We start from the raw sequence: 20,154 nt of genomic DNA, 5'->3' as shown, positions 1-20,154 counted from the left end.
AGAGTATAACGGTCCACTTCGATGCTTTGGATTTGCTCTACTCCCTCCATAGACGAGCTTTTCACGTTTTGTGCTTTTGAGAACATAACTAGGTCTATTGGTATCTTTTGGTTACGAAACATTCTACGAAAGATAAACCTACTTTTTAGACTTCTAAGAACATGAAATAGAGTACTAAGGTCCACTTTGATACCTTGGAGTTGGTCTACTCTCTCCATAGACGAGATTTCCACGTTTTTGTGCATTTGAGAACGTAACTTGGTCTATTGGCATCTTTTGGTTACGAAACGTTGTACGAGAGCTACACTAATAACTTAGACTGCTAAGAAGACTGAATAGAGTATAACTGTCCACTTTGATGCTTTGGATTTGCTCTACTCCCTCGATAGACAATTTTTCACGTTTTGCGCTTTTGAGAACATAACTTGGTCTATCAGTATCTTTTGGTTACGAAACGTTGTACGAAAGCTACACTAAATTAGACTTCTAAGAACATGAAATAGAGTACTGCGGTCTACCTTGAAACCTCGGAGTTGCTCTACTCTCTCCATAGACGACCTTTTCACGTTTTTGTGCATTTGAGAAAATAACTTGGTTTATTGGTATCTTTTGGCTACGAAACGTTGTACGAAAGCTACACTAACAACTTAGACTGTTGAGAACACTAAATAGAGTATAACAGTGCACTTTGATGCTTTGGATTTGCTCTACTCTCTCCATAGATGACCTTTTCACGTTTTGTGCCTTTGAGAACATAACTTGGTCTATCAGTATCTTTTGGTTATGAAACATTGTATGAAAGCTACACTAACTTTTTAGACTTCTAAGAACCTGAAATTGAGTACTATGGTCCACTTTGATACCTTGGATTTGCTCTACTCTCTCCATAGACGAGCTTTTCACGTCTTTGTGCATTTGAGAATATAACTTTGTTTATTGGCATCTTTTGGTTACGAAATATTGTACGAATGCTACACAAACTTCTTAGACTTCTAAGAACACTAAATAGAGTATAACGGTCCACTTTGATGCCTTGGATTTGCTCTACTCTCTCCATGGAGGAGCTTTTAAATTTTTTATGCTTTTGAGAATGTAACTTGGTCTATTGGTATCTTTTGGTTACGAAACGTTGTACGAGAGCTACACTAACTTCTTAGAGTTCTAAGAACACAAAATAGAGTATGACGGTCCACTTTGATTCCTTGGATTTCCTCTACTCTCTCCATAGAGGAGCTTTTAACTTTTTACGCTTTCGAGAACATAACTTGGTCTATTGGTATCTTTCGGTTAGGAAACGTTGTACGAAAACTAAACTAACTTCTTAGGCTTCTAAGAACACTAGATAGAGTATAACGGTCCTCTTTGATGCCTTGGAGTTACTGTACTATCTCCATAGACGAGCTTGTCATGTTTTTGTGCTTTTGAGAATGTAACTTGGTCTATTGGTATCTTTTGGTTACGAAATGTTGTCAGAGAGCTACACTGACTTCTTAGACTTCTAAGAACACAAAATAGAGTATAAAGGTCCACTTTGATTCCTTGGATTTCCTCTACTCTCTCCACAGAGGAGCTTTTAACTTTTTGTACTTTTGAGAACATAACTTGGTCTATTGGTATCTTTTGGTTACGAAACGTTGTACGAAAGCTACACTGACTTCTTAGACTTCTAAGTACACTAAATAGAGTATAACGGTCCACTTTGATGCCTTGGAGTTGCTCTACTCTCTCCATAGACGAGCTTTTCACGTTTTTATGCATTTGAAAACATGACTTGGTCTGTTGGCATCTTTTGGTTACAAAACGTTGTACGAAAGCTACACTAACAACTTAGACTTCTAAGAACACTAAATAGAGTATAACGGTCCACTTTGATGCTTTGGATTTCCTCTACTCTCTCCATAGACGAGCTTTTGATGATTTTATGCTTTCGAGAACATAACTTGGTCTATTGGTATCTTTTGGTTACGAAACATTGTACTAAAGCTACACTAACATTTTAGACTTCTAAGAACATGAAATAGAGTACTACGGTCCACTTTGATACCTTGGAGTTGCTCTACTCTCTCCATAGACGAGTTTTTCACGTTTTTGTGCATTTGAGAACATGACTTAGTCTATTGGCATCTTTTGGTTACGAAACGTTGTACGAAAGCTACACTAACAACTTAGACTACTAAGAACACTAAATAGAGTACAACGGTCCACTTTGATGCCTTGGAATTACTCAACTCTCTCCATAGATGAGTTTTTAACGTTTTTATGCTTTTGAGAATGTAACTTGGTCTATTGGTATCTTTTGGTTACGAAGCGTTGTACGAAAGCTACACTAACCTCTTAGACTTCTAAGAACACTAAATAGAGTATAACGGTCCACTTTGATGCCTTGGAGTTACTATACTCTCTCCATAGACGAGCTTTTCATGTTTTTGTGCTTTCGAGGACATAACTTGGTCTATTGGTATCTTTTGCTTACGAAACATTGTACGAGAGCTAAACTAACTTCTTAGACTTCTAAGAACACAAAACAGAGTATAACGGTCCACATTGATTCCTTGGATTTCCTCTACTCCCCCCATAGAGGAGCTTTTAACTTTTTATGCTTTTGAGAACATAACTTGGTCTATTGGTATCTTTTGGTTACGAAACGTTGTACGAAAGCTACACAAACTTCTTAGACTTCTAAGAACACTAAATAGAGTATAACGGTCCACTTTGATGCCTCAGGATACTATACTCTCTCCATAGATGAGCTTTTCATGTTTTTGTGCATTTGAGAACATGACTTGGTCTGTTGGCATTTTTTGGTTACAAAACGTTGTACGAAAGCTACACAAACAACTTAGACTTCTAAGAACACTAAATAGAGTATAACGGTCCACTTTGATGATTTGGATTTCCTCTACTCTCTCCATAGACGAGCTTTTGATGATTTTATGCTTTCGAGAACATAACTTGGTCTATTGGTATCTTTTGGTTACGAAACGTTGTACTAAAGCTACACTAACGTTTTAGACTTCTAAGAACATGAAATAGAGTACTACGGTCCACTTTGATACCTTGGAGTTGCTCTACTCTCTCCATAGATGAGCTTTTCACGTTTTTATGCATTTGAGAACATAACTTAGTCTATTGGCATCTTTTGGTTATGAAACGTTTTACGAAAGCTACACTAACAACTTAGACTGCTAAGAACACTAAATAGAGTACAACGGTCCACTTTGATGCCTTGGAATTACTCAACTCTCTCCATAGATGAGTTTTTAACGTTTTTATGCTTTTGAGAATGTAACTTGGTCTATTGGTATCTTTTGGTTACGAAACGTTGTACGAAAGCTACACTAACCTCTTAGACTTCTAAGAACACTAAATAGAGTATAACGGTCCACTTTGATGCCTTGGAGTTACTATACTCTCTCCATAGACGAGCTTTTCATGTTTTTATGCTTTCGAGGACATAACTTGGTCTATTGGTATCTTTTGGTTGCGAAACGTTGTACTAAAGCTACACTAACTTTTTAGACTTTTCAAAACATGAAATAGAGTACTACGGTCCACTTTAATACATTGGAGTTGCTCTACTCTCTCCATAGATGAGCTTTTCACGTTTTTGTGCATTTGAGAACATGACTTAGTCTATTAGCATCTTTCGGTTATGAAATGTTGTACGAAAGCTACACTAACAAATTAGACTGCTAAAAACACTAAATAGAGTACAACTGTCCACTTTGATGCCTTGGAATTACTCAACTCTATCCATAGATGCGCTTTTAACTTTTTATGCTTTTGGGAATGTAAGTTGGTCTATTGGTTTCTTTTGGTTACGAAATGTTGTACGAAAGCTGCATTAACTTCTTAGACTTCTAAGAACACTAAATAGAGTATAACGGTCCACTTTGATGCCTTGGAGCTACTATACTCTCTCCGTAGACGAGCTTTTCATGTTTTTGTGCTTTTGAGAACATAACTTGGTCTATTGGTATCTTTTGGTTACGAAACGTTGTACGAGAGCTTCACTAACTTCTTAGACTTCTAAGATCACAAAACAGAGCATAACGGTCCACTTTGATTCCTTGGATTTCCTCTACTCTCTCCATAGAGGAGCTTTTAACTTTTTGTGCTTTTGAGAACATAACTTGGTCTATTGGTTTCTTTTGGTTACGAAATGTTGTACGAAAGCTACACTAACTTCTTAGACTTCTAAGAACACTAAATAGAGTATAACGGTCCACTTTGATGCCTCAGAGATACTATACTCTTTCCATAGATGAGCTTTTCATGTTTTTGTGCTTTTGAGAACATAACTTGGTCTATTGGTATCTTTTGGTTACGAAACGTTGTACGAAAGCTACACTAACATTTTAGAATTCTAAGAACTTGAAATAGAGTACTAGGGTCCACTTTGATGCCTTGGAGTTGCTCTACTCTGTCTATAGACGAGCTTTTCACTTTTTTGCATTTGAGAAGATGACTTGGTCTATTGACATCTTTTTGTTACAAAACGTTGTATGAAAGCTACACTAACAACTTAGACTTCTAAGAACACTAAATAGAGTATGTAGTACCCGGTTTTCGTCCGGCCAAACCAAACAAAACAAAAAAGAAGAATAATAATAATACAGAAATTCAAAATTCAAGAGCCCGTTTCATAGGCCCACATGCTTACAAAAAATTCAAAACTTGTTTCTTGGACCCATGAGCATACAAAAATCTTAAGGCCCATCTGTTGGACTGTAAGCCCATAAAAATTCAAACCTAAACCCAAAAGATCTAAACCCTATAAAATATCTAAAAAATAGGACAATTAAATAAATAATAAACAAAAGAAAATCCTTAGGAGAGAAAGGTGGTTCCTTTATTAGGGTTTCACGAAAATAAGGAAAAGACAAAAATATAAGTCTTGAGGGTTTTAGAGAAGGAGAGAAAAATAGGGTTTTTGGGGGCATTTTGGGATTTTTATGAAATAGAAGATACGTTAAAAAGAGAGGGGAGGAGCCGCACAAGAGAAGGTAAAATCATGCAGGATTTTTTGAGAGAAAAAAGGGAGAGCCGCCGGTGAGAGAGAACATGAGAGACAAAAAGGGAGAAAGAAAAAGAGAGAGAAGAGGGGAAATCGGGGAAGAAAAGAAGAAAAACAGAGAGAAAAAAAAAAGAAACCAAAGAAATCGAAGGAAGGAGAGAAGAAATCGCACAGAGGAAGAAATCGAAGGAGTTTTAGGAGTTGAAGAAACCAGAGAGGAGAAAGCAGGAAAGGGATTTCTTCTTTTGGTTCTCGAAAGGTAGCGATAAACTGGATTTCATTTCTTTCCTCTGCTTTACCGATTTCTTGTTTGCTTGGATTTTCATCCCGGTTCTATTCCATTAAAGCATACTCTATTTCTTCACTAATTTCTTGTTTGATTGTTGTTAATCAATTGTTTGTTTGGAATTGGAATTTGTTTGCTTGTTTATTGGTTTGCTTCACCGATGTCTTGTCCGCTTGTTCGCTTGGATTTCTTTTGTTTGCTTGGGTGTTAATGCCGAGATTACTCTCTGTTTCTCATGTCAGGGTTCTAATGCTTGTTAGATGCCTGGGTTTGGCATCCCTTTTTGAGCCATAAAAGTCAGTTTACGTATGTTGATGCCAAGCTCACTCTCTGTTTCGATTTCTCTTGTTTTGATGTTAAGGATAGAGTTGGTTTTTTTTGATGTTTGTCATTCTGCATCTCTGTGGGATAATTGCTCTGAAGTTCTTGATTTCGGTTTACATTGCTGAATAGAATAGAGTTGATTGTTGATTTCGGTTTTTGATTTTGATTCAGAATAGAGTTGATTTCTGAAATTCTTGTTTCAAATCATTGATGGAGCAAGTTCTAGGTGCATATGTGTGTATATATATATATATATATATATATATATATATATATATATATATATGGTGTATGTATATATATAGCGCGTGCCTCTGTGTGTGTGCATATATATATGGTGTACGTGTATATGTATTGGTATAATGTGTGTGTGTAGATATATGGGTATATGGATTTAATTTGATTTGAGTTTCTATGGTATTTGAGCACCATGTTAACCCGTATCTTGTTTGTTTTTGGATGTTGGACCGGGATGGATGTCATTTGGGCCGGAACACATATTTGGAGATTGGATTGGGCTTGAGTAATGGACCGGGCTCTGTGGCCATATTTGTATTTGTATTTTTTATATCTTTTTATTTTGTATATATTTTTATCTTGTTTTTATTTGTATATATCTTTGTAAAGGCAAATATGTAATAGGGTAGTGAAAATAATGGAAATGTAGTGTAGAGTAGTGTAATTTATATTTATACATATTTAAATTGATTAGTATGCATGTTAGGGGTTATTAGTTTAGGATGCATGTTTAGAATGTATATTAGAATTGTATACATAGATCATTTTCCGCAAATCCGTCAATTCAACAACCGCGTCTTTACCAACTTTTCAAAAAACAAATTAATGGATACTACATTAAAGTCAATTAGGAGGAGGACTTGATGATATTCAGCTCCTGCCTAGACTTTAATTGTGTTATCTTTATTTAAACGAAAAACAAATGATAAATTAATTTATTAGATACCTAAATTAAAGTTCATTAGGAGGAAGACTTGATGACATTCAGCTCCTGCCTAGGCTTTAATTATGTTATCTCTTCAAATTAAAGTGGCATTTGTATTTCTAAACAAATGATAAATTAATTTATTAGATACCTAAATTAAAGTTCATTAGGAGGAGGACTTGATGACATTCAGCTCCTGCCTATGCTTTAATTATGTTATCTCTTCAAATTAAAGTGTCATTTGTATTTCTGAACACAATGATAAATTAATTTCTTAGATACCTAAATTAAAGTTCATTAGGAGGAGGACTTGATGACATTCAGCTCCTGCCTAGGCTTTAATTATGTTATCTCTTCAAATTAAGGTATCATTTGTACTCGCAAAAATAATAGATACCTAAATTAAAAGTTAATTAGGAGGAGGACTTGATGACATTCAGCTCCTGCCTATGCTTTAATTAATGTTATATTTTCAAATTAAAACACCATTTATATTGGACAAACAACTTTTCAAGAAAAAGCATATAGATCAATCTAGGTAACCTTTTAGGGAGTGGTGGGGTGCCTAACACCTTCCCCACACTCAATAGACCCCCTTACTCATTTTCTGGTTTGCAGACCATTTTTAGTGTCCAATTGCACTTAAATCAATTGGTGGCGACTCTAAATCATTTTCCATCCTTTCATCGCCGGTCCGCGTCGTGACCCTGGTTGCGACAGAGAATAACGATCCACTTTGATGCTTTGGATTTGCTCTACTCTCTCCATAGACGAGCTTTTGACGATTTTGTGATTTTGAGAACATAACTTGGTCTATTGGTATATTTTGGTTACGAAACGTTGTACTAAAGCTACACTAACTTTTTAGACTTCTAAGAACATGAAATAGAGTACTACGGTCCACTTCGACACCTTGGAGTTGCTCTACTCTCTCCATGGACGAGCTTTTAACGTTTTTGTGCATTTGAGATCATAACTTGGTCTATTGGCATCTTTTGGTTACGAAACGTTGTACGAAAGCTACAATGACAACTTAGACATCTAAGAACACTAAATAGGGTACAACGGTCCTTTTTGATGCCTTGGAATTAGTCAACTCTCTCCGTAGATGAGTTTTTAACGTTTTTGTGCATTAAAGAACATAACTTGGTCAATCGGCATTTTTGGTTACGAAACATAGGTCAGGTAAGACATCCCAATCCATAACCCCCTGTTTGATGCTCCAATGGATTAGTTATTAAACAATCACTACTAGCACAATTTTCTAAAATGAGTAACATGGTTTTGTTTAAATTGAGGATAAAGCCTTTGTTAGAACTTTGATAGCATAAATCTCTACTTTGTTTAAATTACTTTCTTCATTACTTTGTTTAAATTGTGACGCAGGACTGGAGTAAGATTGTTGTAGTCTCTTATTCACAGGGTTTCCGCTGTTCTGCTATTTTGCTTGGAGTACCAGTTATCAAATTCAATTATGTCCACCACCCCAGATCTTTTCCGGTTTGCCATTTTTTTTTGCCTCAATTAGTCTGAAAGGTTTTACTTCTTAGGGATTTGATTTTAGAATTGATATCTTTAATAGAGTATAACGGTCCACTTTGATGCCCTGGAGTTACTCTACTCTCTCCATAGACGAGTTTTTCTTCTTTTGAGAACGTAACTTGGTCTATTGGTACCTTTCGGTTACGAAACGTTGTACGAAGGCTACACTAACAACTTAGACTGCTAAGAACACTAAATAGAGTACAACAGTCCACTTTGATGCCTTGGAATTACTCAACTCTCTCCATAGAGGAGCTTTTAACGTTTTTATGCTTTTGAGAACATAACTTGGTCTATTGGTATCTTTTCGTTACGAAACGTTGTACGAAAGCGAGACTAACTTCTTAGACTTCTAAGAATACAAAATAGAGTATATCGGTCCACTTTGATGCCTTGGATTTGCTCTACTCTCTCCATAGAGTTGCTTTTAACGTTTTTGTGCTTTTGAGAACATAACTTGGTCTATTGGTATATTTTGGTTACAAAACGTTGTACAAAAGTTGCACTAACTTCTTAGACTTCTAAGAACACTAAATAGAGTATAACAGTCCATTTTGATGCATTGGAGTTGCTCTACTCTCTCTATGGACGAGCTTTTCACGTTTTTGTGCTTTTGAGAACTTAACTTGGTCTATTGGGATCTTTTGGTTACGAAACGTTGTACGAAAGCTACACTAACATTTTAGACTTCTAAGAACATGAAATAGAGTACTACGGTCCACTTCGACACCTTGGAGTTGCTCTACTCTCTCCATGGACGAGCTTTTAACATTTTTGTGCATTTGAGATTATAACTTGGTCTATTAGCATCTTTTGGTTACGAAACGTTGTACGAAAGCTACAATAACAACTTAGACATCTAAGAACACTAAATAGGGTACAACGGTCCTTTTGATGCCTTCGAATTAGTCAACTCTCTCCGTAGATGAGTTTTTAACATTTTTGTGCATTAAAGAACGTAACTTGGTCAATCGGCATCTTTTGGTTACGAAACATAGGTCAGGTAAGACATCCCAATCCATAACCCCCTGTTTGATGCTCCAATGGATTTGTTATTAAACAATCACTACTAGCACAATTTTCTAAAACGAGTAACATGGTTTTGTTTAAATTGAGGATAAAGCCTTTGTTAGAACTTTGATAGCATAAATCTCTACTTTGTTTAAATTACTTTCTTCATTACTTTGTTTAAATTGTGAAGCAGGACTGGAGTAAGATTGTTGTAGTCTCTTATTCACAGGGTTTTCGCTATTCTGCTATTTTGCTTTGAGTACCAGTTATAAAATTCAATTATATCCACCACCCAAGATCTTTTCCGGTTTGCCATTTTTGTTTTGCCTCAATTGGTCTGAAAGGTTTTACTTCTTAGGGATTTGATTTTAGAAGTCATATCTTTAATAGAGTATAACGGTCCACTTTGATGCCTTGAGTTACTCTACTCTCTCCATAGACGAGTTTTTGTTCTTTTGAGAACGTAACTTGGTCTGTTGGTACCTTTCAGTTATGAAACGTTGTACGAAGGCTACACTAACAACTTAGACTACTAAGAACACAAAATAAAGTACAACAGTCCACTTTGATGCCCTGGAATTACTCAACTCTCTCCATAGAGGAGCTTTTAACGTTTTTAGGCTTTTGAGAACATAACTTGGTCTATTGGTATCTTTTGTTTACGAAACGTTGTACGAAAGCTAGACTAACTTCTTAGACTTCTAAGAATACAAAATAGAGTATATCGGTCCACTTTGATGCCTTGGATTTGCTATACTCTCTCCATAGAGTTGCTTTTAACGTTTTTGTGCTTTTGAGAACATAACTTGGTCTATTGGTATATTTTGGTTACAAAACGTTGTACAAAAGCTGCACTAACTTCTTAGACTTCTAAAAACACTAAATAGAGTATAACGGTCCATTTTGATGCATTGGAGTTGCTCTACTCTCTCTATAGACGAGCATTTCACATTTTTGTGCTTTTGAGAACCTAACTTGGTCTATTGGGATCTTTTGCTTACGAAACGTTATACGAAAGCTACACAAACATTTTAGACTTCTAAGAACATGAAATAAAGTACTACGGTCCACTTTGATACCTTGGAGTTGCTCTACTCTCTCCATAGATGAGCTTTTCACATTTTTGTGCATTTGAGAACATAACTTGGTCTACTGGCATCTTTTGGTTACGAAACATTGTACAAAAGCTACACTCACAACTTAGACTACTAAGAACACTAAATTGAGTATAATGGTCCACTTTGATGCCTTGGAGTTACTATACTCTCTCCATAGACGAGCTTTTCATGTTTTTGTGCTTTCGAGAACATGACTTGGTCTATTGGTATCTTTTGGTTACGAAACGTTGTACTAAAGCTACACTAACTTTTTAGACTTCTCAAAACATGAAATAGAGTACTACGGTCCACTTTGATACCTTGGAGTTGCTCTACTCTCTCCGTACACGAGCTTTTCACATTTTTGTGCATTTGAGAACATGACTTAGTCTATTGGCATCTTTTGGTTATGAAACGTTGTACGAAAGCTACACTAACAACTTAGACTGCTAAGAACACTAAATAGAGTACAACGGTCCACTTTGATGCCTTGGAATTACTCAACTCTCTCCATAGATGAGCTTTTAACGTTTTTATGCTTTCGAGAATGTAACTTGGTCTATTGGTATCTTTTGGTTACGAAACATTGTACGAAAGCTACACTAACTTCTTAGAATTATGAGAACACTAAATAGAGTATAACGGTCCACTTTGATGCCTTGTAGTTACTATACTCTCTCCATAGACGAGCTTTTCATGTTTTTGTGCTTTTGAGAACATACCTTGGTCTATTGGTATCTTTTGGTTATGAAACGTTGTACGAAAGCTACACTAACTTCTTAGACTTCTAAGAACACTAAATAGAGTATAACGGTCCACTTTGATGCCTCGGAGATACTATACTCTCTCCATATATGAGCTTTTCATGTTTTTATGCTTTTGAGAACATGACTTGGTCTATTGGTATCTTTTGGTTACGAAATGTTTTACGAAAGCTACACTAACTTCTTAGACTTCTAAGAACACTAAATAGAGTATAACGGTCCACTTTGATGCCTTGGAGTTACTATACTCTCTCCATAGACGAGCTTTTCATGTTTTTGTGCTTTTGAGAACATAACTTGGTCTATTGGTATCTTTTGGTTACGAAACGTTGTACGAAAGCTACCCTAACAACTTAGACTGCTAAGAACACCAAACAGAGTACAACGGTCCACTTTGATGCCTTGGAATTACTCAACTCTCTGCATAGATGGGCTTTTAACCTTTCTGTGCATTAAGGAACATAACTTGGTCTATTGGTATCTTTTGGTTACTAAACGTTGTATGAAAGCTGCACTAACTTCCTAGACTTCTAAGAACATAAAATAGAGTATAACGGTCCACTTTGATGCCTTGGATTTGCTCTACTCTCTCCATAGAGGAGCTTTTAATGTTTTTATGCTTTTGAGAACATAACTTGGTCTATAGGTATCTTTTGGTTACGAAACATTGTACGAAACCTACACTAACTTTTTAGAACTCTAGGACATGAAATAGAGTACGACGGTCCACTTTGATGCCTTGGAGTTGCTCTACTATCTCCATAGATGAGCTTTTCACGTTTTTGTGCCTTTTAGAACATAACTTTGTCTATGGGCATCTTTTGGTTACAAAACGTTGTACGAAAGCTACACTAACAACTTAGACTTCTAAGAACACTAAATAGAGTACAACTGTCCACTTTGATGCCTTGGAATTACTCAACTCTCTCTATAGATGAGCTTTTAACGTTTTCGTGGATTACAGAACATAACTTGGTCAATTGACATCTTTGGGTTATGAAACATTGTACAAAAGCTACGCTAACAACTTAGACTTCTAATAACACTAAATAGAGTATAACGGTCCACTTTGATGCTTTGGATTTGCTCTACTCTCTCCATAGATGAGCTTTTCACGTTTTGTGCTTTTGAGAACAGAACTTGATCTATTGGTATCTTTTGATTGCGAAACGTTTTGCGAAAGATACACTAACTTCTTAGACTTCTAAGAACCTGAAATAGAGTATTACGGTCCACTTTGATGCCTTGGAGTTGCTCTACTCTCTCTATAGATGAGCTTTTCATATTTTTCTGCATTTGAGAACATAACTTGGTCTATTGGCGTCTTTTGGTTGCGAGACGTTGTACGAAAGATACACTAACAACTTAGACTTCTAAGAACACTAAATAGAGTATAACGGTGCACTTTGATGCTTTGGGTTTGCTCTACTCTCTCCATAGATGAGCTTTTGACGATTTTGTGATTTTGAGAACATAACTTGGTCTATTGGTCTATTTTGGTTATGAAACGTTGTACTAAAGCTACGCTAACTTTGTAGACTTCTAAGAACATGAAATAGAGTACTACGATCCACTTCGACACCTTGGAGTTGCTCTACTCTCTCCATGGATGAGCTTTTAATGTTTTTATGCATTTGAGATCATAACTTGGTCTATTGGCATCTTTTGGTTACGAAACGTTGTACGAAAGCTACACTAACAACTTGGACATCTAAGAACACTAAATAGGGTACAACGGTCCTCTTTGATGCCTAGGAATTATTCAACTCTGTCCGTAAATGAGCTTTTAACATTTTTGTGCATTAAAGAACATAACTTGATCAATCGCATCTTTTGGTTACGAAACATAGGTCAGGTAGGACATCCTAATCCATAACCCCCTGTTTGATGCTCCAATGGATTAGTTATTAAAGAATCACTACTAGCATAATTTTCTCAAACGAGTAACATGGTTTTGTTTAGATTGAGGATAAAGCCTTTTTTAGAACTTTGATAGCATAAATCTCTGCCTTGTTTAAATTACTTTCTTCATTACTTTGTTTAAATTGTGAGGCAGAACTGGAGTAAGATTGTTGTAGTCTCTCATTCACTGGGTTTCCGCTGTTCTGCTATTTTGCATTGAGTACCAGTTATAAAATTCAATTATGTCCACCACCCCAGCTCTCTTCCGTTTTGCCATGTTTTTTGCCTCAATTGGTCTGAAAGGTTTTACTTCTTATTGATTTGATTTTAGAAGTCATATCTTTAATAGAGTATAACACTCCACTTTGATGCCCTGGAGTTACTCTACTCTCTCCATAGATGAGCTTTTCATGTTTTTGTTCTTTTGAGAACGTAACTTGGTCTATTGGTACCTTTCGGTTACGAAACGTTGTACGAAGGCTACACTAACAACTTAGACTGTTAAGAACACTAAATAGAGTACAACAGTCCACTTTGATGCCCCGGAATTACTCAACTCTCTCCATAGAGGAGCTTTTAATGTTTTTATGCTTTTGAGAACATAACTTGGTCTATAGGTATCTTTTGGTTACGAAACGTTGTACGAAACCTACACTAACTTTTTAGAATTCTAGGAACGTGAAATAGAGTACGACGGTCCACTTTGATGCCTTCGAGTTGCTCTACTATCTCCATAGACGAGCTTTTCACGTTTTTGTGCCTTTTAGAACATAACTTTGTCTATGGGCATCTTTTGGTTACAAAACGTTGTACGAAAGCTACACTAACAACTTAGACTTCTAAGAACACTAAATAGAGTACAACTGTCCACTTTGATGCCTTGGAATTACTCAACTCTCTCTATAGATGAGCTTTTAACGTTTTCGTGGATTACAGAACATAACTTGGTCAATTGGCATCTTTGGGTTATGAAACATTGTACAAAAGCTACGCTAACAACTTAGACTTCTAATAACACTAAATAGAGTATAACGGTCCACTTTGATGCTTTGGATTTGCTCTACTCTCTCCATAGATGAGCTTTTCACGTTTTGTGCTTTTGAGAACAGAACTTGATCTATTGGTATCTTTTGATTGCGAAACGTTTTGCGAAAGATACACTAACTTCTTAGACTTCTAAGAACCTGAAATAGAGTATTACGGTCCACTTTGATGCCTTGGAGTTGCTCTACTCTCTCTATAGATGAGCTTTTCATATTTTTCTGCATTTGAGAACATAACTTGGTCTATTGGCGTCTTTTGGTTGCGAGACGTTGTACGAAAGATACACTAACAACTTAGACTTCTAAGAACACTAAATAGAGTATAATGGTGCACTTTGATGCTTTGGGTTTGCTCTACTCTCTCCATAGATGAGCTTTTGACGATTTTGTGATTTTGAGAACATAACTTGGTCTATTGGTCTATTTTGGTTATGAAATGTTGTACTAAAGCTACGCTAACTTTGTAGACTTCTAAGAACATGAAATAGAGTACTACGATCCACTTCGACGCCTTGGAGTTGCTCTACTCTCTCCATGGATGAGCTTTTAATGTTTTTATGCATTTGAGATCATAACTTGGTCTATTGGCATCTTTTGGTTACGAAACGTTGTACGAAAGCTACACTAACAACTTGGACATCTAAGAACACTAAATAGGGTACAACGGTCCTCTTTGATGCCTAGGAATTATTCAACTCTGTCCGTAAATGAGCTTTTAACATTTTTGTGCATTAAAGAACATAACTTGATCAATCGGCATCTTTTGGTTACGAAACATAGGTCAGGTAGGACATCCTAATCCATAACCCCCTGTTTGATGCTCCAATGGATTAGTTATTAAAGAATCACTACTAGCATAATTTTCTCAAACGAGTAACATGGTTTTGTTTACATTGAGGATAAAGCCTTTTTTAGAACTTTGATAGCATAAATCTCTGCCTTGTTTAAATTACTTTCTTCATTACTTTGTTTAAATTGTGAGGCAGAACTGGAGTAAGATTGTTGTAGTCTCTCATTCACTGGGTTTCCGCTGTTCTGCTATTTTGCATTGAGTACCAGTTATAAAATTCAATTATGTCCACCACCCCAGCTCTCTTCCGTTTTGCCATGTTTTTTGCCTCAATTGGTCTGAAAGGTTTTACTTCTTATTGATTTGATTTTAGAAGTCATATCTTTAATAGAGTATAACACTCCACTTTGATGCCCTGGAGTTACTCTACTCTCTCCATAGATGAGCTTTTCATGTTTTTGTTCTTTTGAGAACGTAACTTGGTCTATTGGTACCTTTCGGTTACGAAACGTTGTACGAAGGCTACACTAACAACTTAGACTGCTAAGAACACTAAATAGAGTACAACAGTCCACTTTGATGCCCCGGAATTACTCAACTCTCTCCATAGAGGAGCTTTTAATGTTTTTATGCTTTTGAGAACATAACTTGGTCTATAGGTATCTTTTGGTTACGAAACGTTGTACGAAACCTACACTAACTTTTTAGAACTCTAGGAACGTGAAATAGAGTATGACGGTCCACTTTGATGCCTTGGAGTTGCTCTACTATCTCCATAGACGAGCTTTTCACGTTTTTGTGCCTTTTAGAACATAACTTTGTCTATGCGCATCTTTTGGTTACAACTGTCCACTTTGATGCCTTGGAATTACTCAACTCTCTCTATAGATGAGCTTTTAACGTTTTCGTGGATTACAGAACATAACTTGGTCAATTGGCATCTTTGGGTTATGAAACATTGTACAAAAGCTACGCTAACAACTTAGACTTCTAATAACACTAAATAGAGTATAACGGTCCACTTTGATGCTTTGGATTTGCTCTACTCTCTCCATAGATGAACTTTTCACGTTTTGTGCTTTTGAGAACAGAACTTGATCTATTGGTATCTTTTGATTGCGAAACGTTTTGCGAAAGATACACTAACTTCTTAGACTTCTAAGAACCTGAAATAGAGTATTACGGTCCACTTTGATGCCTTGGAGTTGCTCTACTCTCTCTATAGATGAGCTTTTCATATTTTTCTGCATTTGAGAACATAACTTGGTCTATTGGCGCCTTTTGGTTGCGAGACGTTGTACGAAAGATACACTAACAACTTAGACTTCTAAGAACACTAAATAGAGTATAACGGTGCACTTTGATGCTTTGGGTTTGCTCTACTCTCTCCATAGATGAGCTTTTGATGATTTTGGGATTTTGAGAACATAACTTGGTCTATTGGTCTATTTTGGTTATGAAACGTTGTACTAAAGCTACGCTAACTTTTTAGACTTCTAAGAACATGAAATAGAGTACTACGATCCACTTCGACGCCTTGGAGTTGCTCTACTCTCTCCATGGATGAGCTTTTAATGTTTTTATGCATTTGAGATCATAACTTGGTCTATTGGCATCTTTTGGTTACGAAACGTTGTACGAAAGCTACACTAACAACTTGGACATCTAAGAACACTAAATAGGGTACAACGGTCCTCTTTGATGCCTTGGAATTATTCAACTCTGTCCGTAGATGAGCTTTTAACATTTTTGTGCTTTAAAGAACATAACTTGGTCAATCGGCATCTTTTGGTTACGAAACATAGGTCAGGTAGGACATCCCAATCCATAACCCCCTGTTTGATGCTCCAATGGATTAGTTATTAAAGAATCACTACTAGCATAATTTTCTCAAACGAGTAACATGGTTTTGTTTAGATTGAGGAAAAAGCCTTTTTTAGAACTTTGATAGCATAAATCTCTGCCTTGTTTAAATTACTTTCTTCATTACTTTGTTTAAATTGTGAGGCAGAACTGGAGTAAGATTGTTGTAGTCTCTCATTCACTGGGTTTCCGCTGTTCTGCTATTTTGCATTGAGTACCAGTTATAAAATTCAATTATGTCCACCACCCCAGCTCTCTTCCGTTTTGCCATGTTTTTTGCCTCAATTGGTCTGAAAGGTTTTACTTCTTATTGATTTGATTTTAGAAGTCATATCTTTAATAGAGTATAACAGTCCACTTTGATGCCCTGGAGTTACTCTACTCTCTCCATAGATGAGCTTTTCACGTTTTTGTTCTTTTGAGAACGTAACTTGGTCTATTGGTACCTTTCGGTTACAAAACGTTGTACGAAGGCTACACTAACAACTTAGACTGCTAAGAACACTAAATAGAGTACAACAGTCCACTTTGATGCCCCAGAATTACTCAACTCTCACCATAGAGGAGCTTTTAATGTTTTTATGCTTTTGAGAACATAACTTGGTCAATAGGTATCTTTTGGTTACGAAACGTTGTACGAAACCTACACTAACTTTTTAGAACTCTAGGAACGTGAAATAGAGTATGACGGTCCACTTTGATGCCTTGGAGTTGCTCTACTATCTCCATAGACGAGCTTTTCACGTTTTTGTGCCTTTTAGAACATAACTTTGTCTATGCGCATCTTTTGGTTACAAAACGTTGTACGAAAGCTACACTAACAACTTAGACTTCTAAAAACACTAAATAGAGTACAACTGTCCACTTTGATGCCTTGGAATTACTCAACTCTATCTATAGATGAGCTTTTAACGTTTTCGTGGATTACAGAACATAACTTAGTCAATTGGCATCTTTGGGTTATGAAACATTGTACAAAAGCTACGCTAACAACTTAGACTTCTAATAACACTAAATAGAGTATAACGGTCCACTTTGATGCTTTGGATTTGCTCTGCTCTCTCCATAGACGAGCTTTTCACGTTTTGTACTTTTGAGAACAGAACTTGGTCTATTGGTATCTTTTGATTGCGAAACGTTTTGCGAAAGATACACTAACTTCTTAGACTTCTAAGAACCTGAAATAGAGTATTACGGTCCACAATGATGCCTTGGAGTTGCTCTACTCTCTCTATAGATGAGCTTTTCACATTTTTCTACATTTGAGAACATAACTTGGTCTATTGGCATCTTTTGGTTGCGAGACGTTGTACGAAAGATACACTAACAACTTAGACTTCTAAGAACACTAAATAGAGTATAACGGTGCACTTTGATGCTTTGGGTTTGCTCTACTCTCTCCATAGACGAGCTTTTGACGATTTTGTGATTTTGAGAACATAACTTGATCTATTGGTGTATTTTGGTTATGAAACGTTGTACTAAAGCTACGCTAACTTTTTAGACTTCTCAGAACATGAAATAGAGTACTAGGGTCCACTTCGACACCTTGGAGTTGGTCTACTCTCTCCATGGATGAGCTTTTAAAGTTTTTATGCATTTGAGATCATAACTTGGTCTATTGGCATCTTTTGGTTACGAAACGTTGTACGAAAGCTACACTAACAACTTAGACATCTAAGAACACTAAATAGGGTACAACGGTCCTCTTTGATGCCTTGGAATTAGTCAACTCTGTCCGTAGATGAGCTTTTAACGTTTTTGTGCATTAAAGAACATAACTTGGTCAATCGGCATCTTTTGGTTACGAAACATAGGTCAGGTAGGACATCCCAATCCATAACCCCCTGTTTGATGCTCCAATGGATTAGTTATTAAAGAATCACTACTAGCATAATTTTCTAAGACGAGTAACATGGTTTTGTTTAGATTGAGGATAAAGCCTTTTTTAGAACTTTGAAAGCATAAATCTCTACCTTGTTTAAATTACTTTCTTCATTACTTTGTTTAAATTGTGAGGCAGAACTGGAGTAAGATTGTTGTAGTCTCTCATTCACTGGGTTTCCGCTGTTCTGCTATTTTGCATTGAGTACCAGTTATAAAATTCAATTATGTCCACCACCCCAGCTCTCTTCCGTTTTGCCATGTTTTTTGCCTCAATTGGTCTGAAAGGTTTTACTTCTTATTGATTTGATTTTAGAAGTCATATCTGTAATAGAGTATAACACTCCACTTTGATGCCCTGGAGTTACTCTACTCTCTCCATAGATGAGCTTTTCATGTTTTTGTTCTTTTGAGAACGTAACTTGGTCTATTGGTACCTTTCGGTTACGAAACGTTGTACGAAGGCTACACTAACAACTTAGACTGCTAAGAACACTAAATAGAGTACAACAGTCCACTTTGATGCCCCGGAATTACTCAACTCTCTCCATAGAGGAGCTTTTAATCTTTTTATGCTTTTGAGAACATAACTTGGTCTATAGGTATCTTTTGGTTACGAAACGTTGTACGAAACCTACACTAACTTCTTAGACTTCTAAGAACCTAAAATAGAGTATTACGGTCCACTTTGATGCCTTGGAGTTGCTCTACTCTCTTTATAGATGAGCTTTTCACGTTTTTCTGCATTTGAGAACATAACTTGGTCTATCGGTATCTTTTGGTTACGAAACATTGTACGAAAGCTACACTAACTTTTTACACTTCTAAGAACATGAAATAGATTACTACGGTCCACTTTGGTACCTTGGAGTTGCTCTACTCTCTCCATAGACGAGCTTTTCACGTTTTTGAGCAATTGAGAACATAACTTGGTCTATTGGCATCTTTTGGTTACGAAACATTGCACGAAAGCTACACTAACAACTTAGACTGCTAAGAACACTAAATAGAGTACAATGGTCCACTTTGATGCCTTGGAATTACTCAACTCTGTCCATAGATGAGCTTGTAACATTTTTATGCATTAAAGAACATAACTTGGTCTATTGGTATGTTTTGGTTACGAAACGTTGTACGAAAGCTGCACTAACTTCCTAGACTTCTATGAACATAAAATAGAGTATAACGGTCCACTTTGATGCCTTGGATTTGCTGTACTCTCTTCATACAGGAGCTTTAATGTTTTTATGCTTTTGAGAACATAACTTGGTCTATTGGTATCTTTTGGTTACGAAACATTGTACGAAGCCTATACTAACTTTTTAGAGCTCTAGGAACGTGAAATAGAGTACTACGGTCCACTTCAATGCCTTGGAGTTGCTCTACGCTCTCCATAGACGAGCTTTTCACGTTTTTGTGCCTTTGAGAACATAACTTGGTCTATGGGCATCTTTTGGTTACAAAACGTTGTACGAAAGCTACACTAACAACTTAGACTTCTAAGAACACTAAATAGAGTACAACGGTCCACTTGATTCCTTGGAATTACTCAACTCTCTCCGTAGATGAGCTTTTAACATTTTTGTGGATTACAGAAGATAACTTGGTTAATTGGCATCTTTGGGTTATGAAACATTGTACAAAAGCTACGTTAACTACTTAGACTTTTAATAACACTAAATAGAGTA

The sequence above is a fragment of the Tripterygium wilfordii genome, chromosome 18 (assembly GCF_013401445.1).
Source record: "Tripterygium wilfordii isolate XIE 37 chromosome 18, ASM1340144v1, whole genome shotgun sequence".
NCBI lineage: Eukaryota > Viridiplantae > Streptophyta > Magnoliopsida > Celastrales > Celastraceae > Tripterygium > Tripterygium wilfordii.
This window is presented reverse-complemented; position numbering follows the sequence as displayed.